Here is a 6,118-nt window from a genome sequence, read left to right on the forward strand (position 1 = left end):
TGACGAACTGGGTCTGTTCTTACTGTGGTCTGGGAATGCTGACAGGGGAGTGTGGCTGGGATAGCCGGCATTGGGGGATGGGAGACTGACTGGAAATACCTGAGCCTGTAACATGAGATCCCAGGAGGGGGCTGGGACCAGGTGACACCTTTGCCCAGAGACTGAACAAAGGCTGGGGGAGGGGTCGCTGAAGGCAGAGTCTGGGAAGCTGGCTGGTGAGGTGGTTGGAAGGCAGGGAGGGCTCTGACCCCAGGAGGTGGGCTGGGGTGCCCAAGGACCCCAAGATGGCCCTAACTGTGGGGTATCCTGTTGTCTGTGCCTGCAAGGCCTGTCTTGGACTGTATTCCTGTCATCTAAATAAACCTTCTGCTTTACTGGCTGGCTGAGAGTCATGGTGAATCGCAGGACGCCGGGGGTGCAGGGCCCTGAGTCCCCCCATACTCCGTGACACCTACTACAAGACCTTTCTGCAGCTTTCAACACAGTAGATCACAAAGAGCTGCTGACCTGCTTACCATGCATGGCACAAACCTCTTGAAGTCATACCACAGAAAAGAGTGAAACTCTGCAATGCAAGCTGCATATGTTCTACTCCCCTTCCCTGAAGGCAGGCCCCTCCACCCACCACAACTGGACAAAGTGATGCAAAACCCCAGGGTCTCACTCAACACATGAGTTTGTTAGATGAGTTGACTTGCTTCCGTCTCTGGAAGATAATGTATCACTTCATTCTAACCAAACTGGGTTTCTGCTGTACCGACCTTGGGGAGGGCCAGCCTGGGACTGGACTGACCATGGAAACATCATGTTCATCACCATGTGCTTCAGCTGGCACTATGTGGGTGCTCTCCTCCTCATTGCCACAAACTATGCCATTGTTTACTGGTATGTGGCGAGGTTAGGCCAGGGGAGAATTGTTGAATGTGCGTATATTACAGAAACTAGCCAGGATTTGTACCTATTGTGGCTCACTGACACACAGCTCTCTAAATTCCATTAGACCGGTACAGTGAGAGGTTTAACTGTGATGTGTCGACAAAACTCCTATTGATGCCAATAGCTTTAAGATGCACATAGACACAGGACAGCAGACCCCTGCCGTTCCATATCTTTGCTTGATGCAAGGCAATAAAATATGTAGGCTTGGACATTATTTGACTGGCAGCTGCTTATTGAAAGGCTGAGGGCAATCTGAAAAAGCAAGCCAGAAGATCCAAAACTTGCAAGAAGAGCAGGGAATAGCATTGAAATACTTAACCAATTCACTGCTGCCAAAAGCATACATCCCAGTTGTTGTCTTCTCCTAGGTCATCCAGTCAAACCAATGAAATGCCGGGTACATGCCAGGTTGGTCTCAGCGGCATGACTATTTGCATACAAGCATAACTACCTGGCAAGCCATTCTTCACTGAAGTGGTTTAACTAAAAGTCAAAGCTTTTGTACTATGATCATTTGGGGGAAATGGAGGCCAAGAGCCCCATTTTTGGTATCCTCTAACAAATATGCTGGGACTCCAAAAAACTACTTATGCATGCAGGAGGTAAACGTATCAGAGTTGTTAGGCTCTTTTTAATTGCATCTGTATCAATGCATGTCTGTTGCAGCTGCCTTAAGAAGTGGAAGAGAAACATTGGCGACCCAGAGATTGAGACTGAAAAAATGAAGTCAGACACATGCGTTTACTCTGCCATCCTCAATGGATCAGATGAAAAGGGAGGATGATGGGTCCCAGCTGGTGGTTCTTTCCTAAAGATCCTGAGGAATTTTTAAAGGAAATTGTGGGTGTGTTTTTTCAGTAAACACTTTATACTGGTGCTTCAGTGGGTGTAACCTGGTAGATAAAGCACTGGACTGGCAATTGGGACCTGGATTCTATTCCTATCTCAGCCATGGTTCTGAGCTTGGGCAAGTCTCTTCACCTTTTTGTACCTCAGTTTCCCCATCTGTAAAATAGGGATAATGACACTGACCTACTTTATAAAGTGCTTTGAGATCTACAGGTGAAAAATGCAATATAAGAGCTGGAAAATATTATTATTTATTATTTATTTTATTATATAAGAGGTGAGTGGTATTATTTTTTTCTAGCGTAAGCATAGTCTCAAGATGTGGAAACACCTTCTCTCCCCTATTAGCTCTATTAAAACCCTTTAGAACATGCATGCATCCATACTTTGTTTCAGTGATGTTTAAAAAATTGATTGTAGATGGCATATTCTTTACATTCATACTGAACCACAGAGCTGAGAGGACAAGGGTCTGCAGACCAATGCTGCCCCTTTGCCAAGTAGTAGAAAATTTGGGGACTTTGATGTGGGTAGTTTTCCCCTTGGAAGAGAAACTAGTGAGACAGACTCAGGTGTATTTTCTAGTGTGATTTTTTTATTTGTACAAATAAATTGTACAAAAAGTCCTGTTAACCTTGAACATAGATGAACAAATCTGCACTCTGGTAGTTCCACATACAGAAACCACTGATTCTAATGTTATGGTCAAGAAACAGTTCCCTCCTTTCTTAGCGTTGCTCTCTTTATTTAGTCATTGCTCAAGCCTGTCTCAGAAGATCCCCCTCCCCACCCCCCCCATCCCTATTTCAGATCCCTCTGGCCTACATTTACTGCTGCAAGGTAGCTTTGATGTCTACAAGCACCTTAGCTTCTTTTCCCATCTCTTTTTCAATAGAAATACCAATGCACTTTCGGTCCTTGAAAATCTTCTCCTTACTCCTGACTATAGCCGAGTGAAAAATTGATTTTTTTTTTCTGAGCTGAAGAAAGTACTGTTTAGTTTCTAACTGAAAGTGAAGGTTTTTAGTTTTCTTGCCAAATGGAGAAAACAAAAACAAACAAACATTGTTTAGTCAAATGAAATGTTTTGAATGTAAATTCAAAACGCCATTTTACTTAAGTCATTTAAAAACTGGAGACCTTTTTTCTTTTTTTCCAGATTTTTTTTTCCAACCAAAACTATTTGCCAAATTTGACCTAAATTCACAGATAATTTTGGTGCCCTGAAAAATGCATTTATTTTTTTTTGGCAAATTTAGTATGCACTGAATTTTTTTTGCCTTTCTCTGCTCCTGATATTGGTGCTGCTGTTTAAGAGGTAGCTGATTTGGGGGCTTTCAGATGCATCTGTAGCATTTCTCGCTGCATCTTGACATATTAGGCCACTTGGGTGCCTAAATATGCAACTCCGTGTCTAACCTAAAGCATCTGTGTGTGAAAATTTTGGCCAGTATTCAGCATGAATTTAAGCCCCTCTTTTGAGTCTCAGTACTGCAAGGTGCTGAGCTCAGTGGCTTGGACCAGTACAACATGTAAGCACATGCTCAACTTTAAGCATGTGAGAGTAATCCGATTTAAAGTCAATGGAATATTCATGGTCTTAAAATTGGTCATATGCCTAAATGTTTCATTGGATGCAGCCAGAGTACTCAGCACTTGGCAGGATCCAATCCCTGGTTAATGAATAATTCATGAACTAGGTGTGGTGTATTGAGGACTGTGCTGGAATTGCAAGCTATCACTGTAAGAGGATCAGCGGTGAGGGGTGTTTTAGGTCCTGCTTGCAGGGTAGAAGATTCTGTAGCAAAGCGTAACAGAAAAGTCAGTTTGAAAAGAGCTCCCTTAAAGCAAGGTGGGGTTAGTTGTGCCTCCCTGCAGTAGGGAGCAGCCTGTTTTTCTTTCCCACTGTTTTTAGATTCTTGCATGTTATCATTCTGAATTCTAGGAAATAAAGTCGTGTTATGTTGCAACCTTCCAGGAAGAGTATAATTGGGTTTTTTAAATCAAATTCTCTGTGTGTATGCCAAAACATAACACTGAGCCTCTCCTGTCTGAATATATTTAGACTTGGAAGGATTAGATAGTTATCAGTAAAAGTTGATTTCACCACACACACACACACACACACACACACACACACTCTCTGATGGGAAAAAGCAGTTCTATCAATAATGATTGAAATTTACAGAGAGGCAAACTAAGAAAAATACTGCTTGAAAACTGATTAGAGTTTGATTTAAGGACATTTATTTTATATATTTTTGACATGTGATGTTAATAGTTTGTGTTTTAATGGTTATAAAGCTTTAACATTTTGAATCTCAACGTCTACTGTTAAATAATTGTCTGACCTCCCCACCCATTGTCTGGCATAATATTTCCCGCAACTGTGAAAATTTAACGGCTAAAAATAATTTTTAAAAAAGCTTAAAACACAAAATTGTGTGCAACTGTGAACATTTAAATAAAAATGCTTAAAATAAACATTGAAATTATCTGTCAGAATTATTTTTTAAAAATCAAGTTGGTTTTTCATAAGTATTCACTGAGTAGTTTGGAAGATTACTTTTCAGGCTGTGATTTGTTTTGGCTATTTGCTATTGTGTGGTTGGTTGTCTGGGTCACATGGTTTTGTTTCTGCTCCCTGACTTGATGACTGAAGCTTTTTAAACAAGAGAATAATCAATAACAATTAGTTGAACAGTAAATAATACATTTAAGGGGATGCATTTTGTGAACAAATACTCATTCCTGTTAAAATTTATGAAACTTTGGGGGTTTGTGAACGCATCACAAATACACAGTGGTTTCCTGAATACTTCACATTGAATAATATGATTCAACACAAATCACAATTTTTTTATGACAGTATTTGTGAATCAGGGGGTTTATTTTATGACTGGCACTACTGAACTGTGACTGTTAACAATCTACAAAGGTGAATATTAGCAGGGCCGGCTCCAGGCACCAGGCACCCAAGCTGGTGCTTGGGGTGGCACCTGGAGGGGGGCGGCGCTCCGGCCGCCAGGGAGAGCGGGGCCACAGCCGGGCTCGCCGCCCTCCCCCCGGCGCTCTGGCCGCCCTCCCCCCGGCCGCCGGGGGGAGAGCCGAGCCCCAGTCGGGGCTCGCCGCCCTCCTCCCAGGGCTCTGGCCGCCCTCCCCTCTGGCGCCCTCGTCCCGGGCTCCGGCCGCCCTCGTCCCGGGCTCCGGCCGCCCTCCCCCCCGGCGCCCTCCCCCCGGTCGCCGGGGGGGGGGGCGGCTGGAGGCTTTTTTGCCTGGGGCGGCAAAAAAGCCAGAGCCGGCCCTGAATATTAGCCATAGAGCCAGTCCCTTTTAGCATCTCCTTACGTTGCCCTCAATCCAGTCCTGAAAAATGGACAGGTATTTGAAATTTTGACACAGCTTCTTTTTTGCTATTGCCATTGCTCGGCAAGCAAGCAAAAGGGCATAGCTGGCATTTTACGTTATTGCACTCTAAACTAATAGGTGCTATACGAACAAATGCACTGAAATGCTTAACAATGCAAATTGTTCTCATTGGGAGAAGACCTGTCACTCAGGCACCAGGGAATGCTAGATTCATGGGTGTTCAAGGAATCAGTGTTGTACAAATCACTATTGTATAATGCAGTGGCTCTCAACCTTTCCAGACTATTGTACCCCTTTCAGGAATCTGATTTGTCTTGCATACCCCAAGTTTCACTTCACTTAAAATCTACTTGCTTACAAAATCAGACATAAAAATACAGACGTGACACAGCACATTATTAATAAAAAATTGCTGACTTCCTCATTTTTACCATATAATTCTAAAATAAATCAATTGGAATATAAATATTGTACTTAGAATTCAGTATATAGTATAGAGAGCAATATAAACAAGTCATTGTAGTACATTTTAATTTGTACTGACTTCGCTAGTGCTTTTTATATAGCCTTTTGTAAAACTAGGCAAATATCTAGATGAGTTGGTGTACCCCCGGCAGACCTCTGCGTACCCCAAGTTGAAAATCACTGATATAATGTGCTTCAGTACATTGTTCAGGTAGAAATGCAAAGGTTAGTTTGCACATACAGCAGGCCAGTCATGAAGTGGTTGTGTCCAACGTAATGTGGACGACATCCCCAAATGACCTGTCAACGCTACAGCTGCAGCTGAGTCAAGATCTGATTACAATGCAGTTGTCCAGTGACCCAGCTAGAAAGTGTTTCCAACTTGTCATTTTGATGGGAACTTAGCTGTTTTATTAGCAGGGCTAAAGTTGGATCCATTCAAGACTGTAGCCTGGGTAAAGAATGTGGTCAAGGTCACTTCTACACAACAAATCAA

Source organism: Terrapene carolina, unplaced genomic scaffold, assembly GCF_002925995.2.
Source record: "Terrapene carolina triunguis isolate 2854851 unplaced genomic scaffold, T_m_triunguis-2.0 Scaffold374, whole genome shotgun sequence".
Lineage (NCBI taxonomy): Eukaryota > Metazoa > Chordata > Testudines > Emydidae > Terrapene > Terrapene triunguis.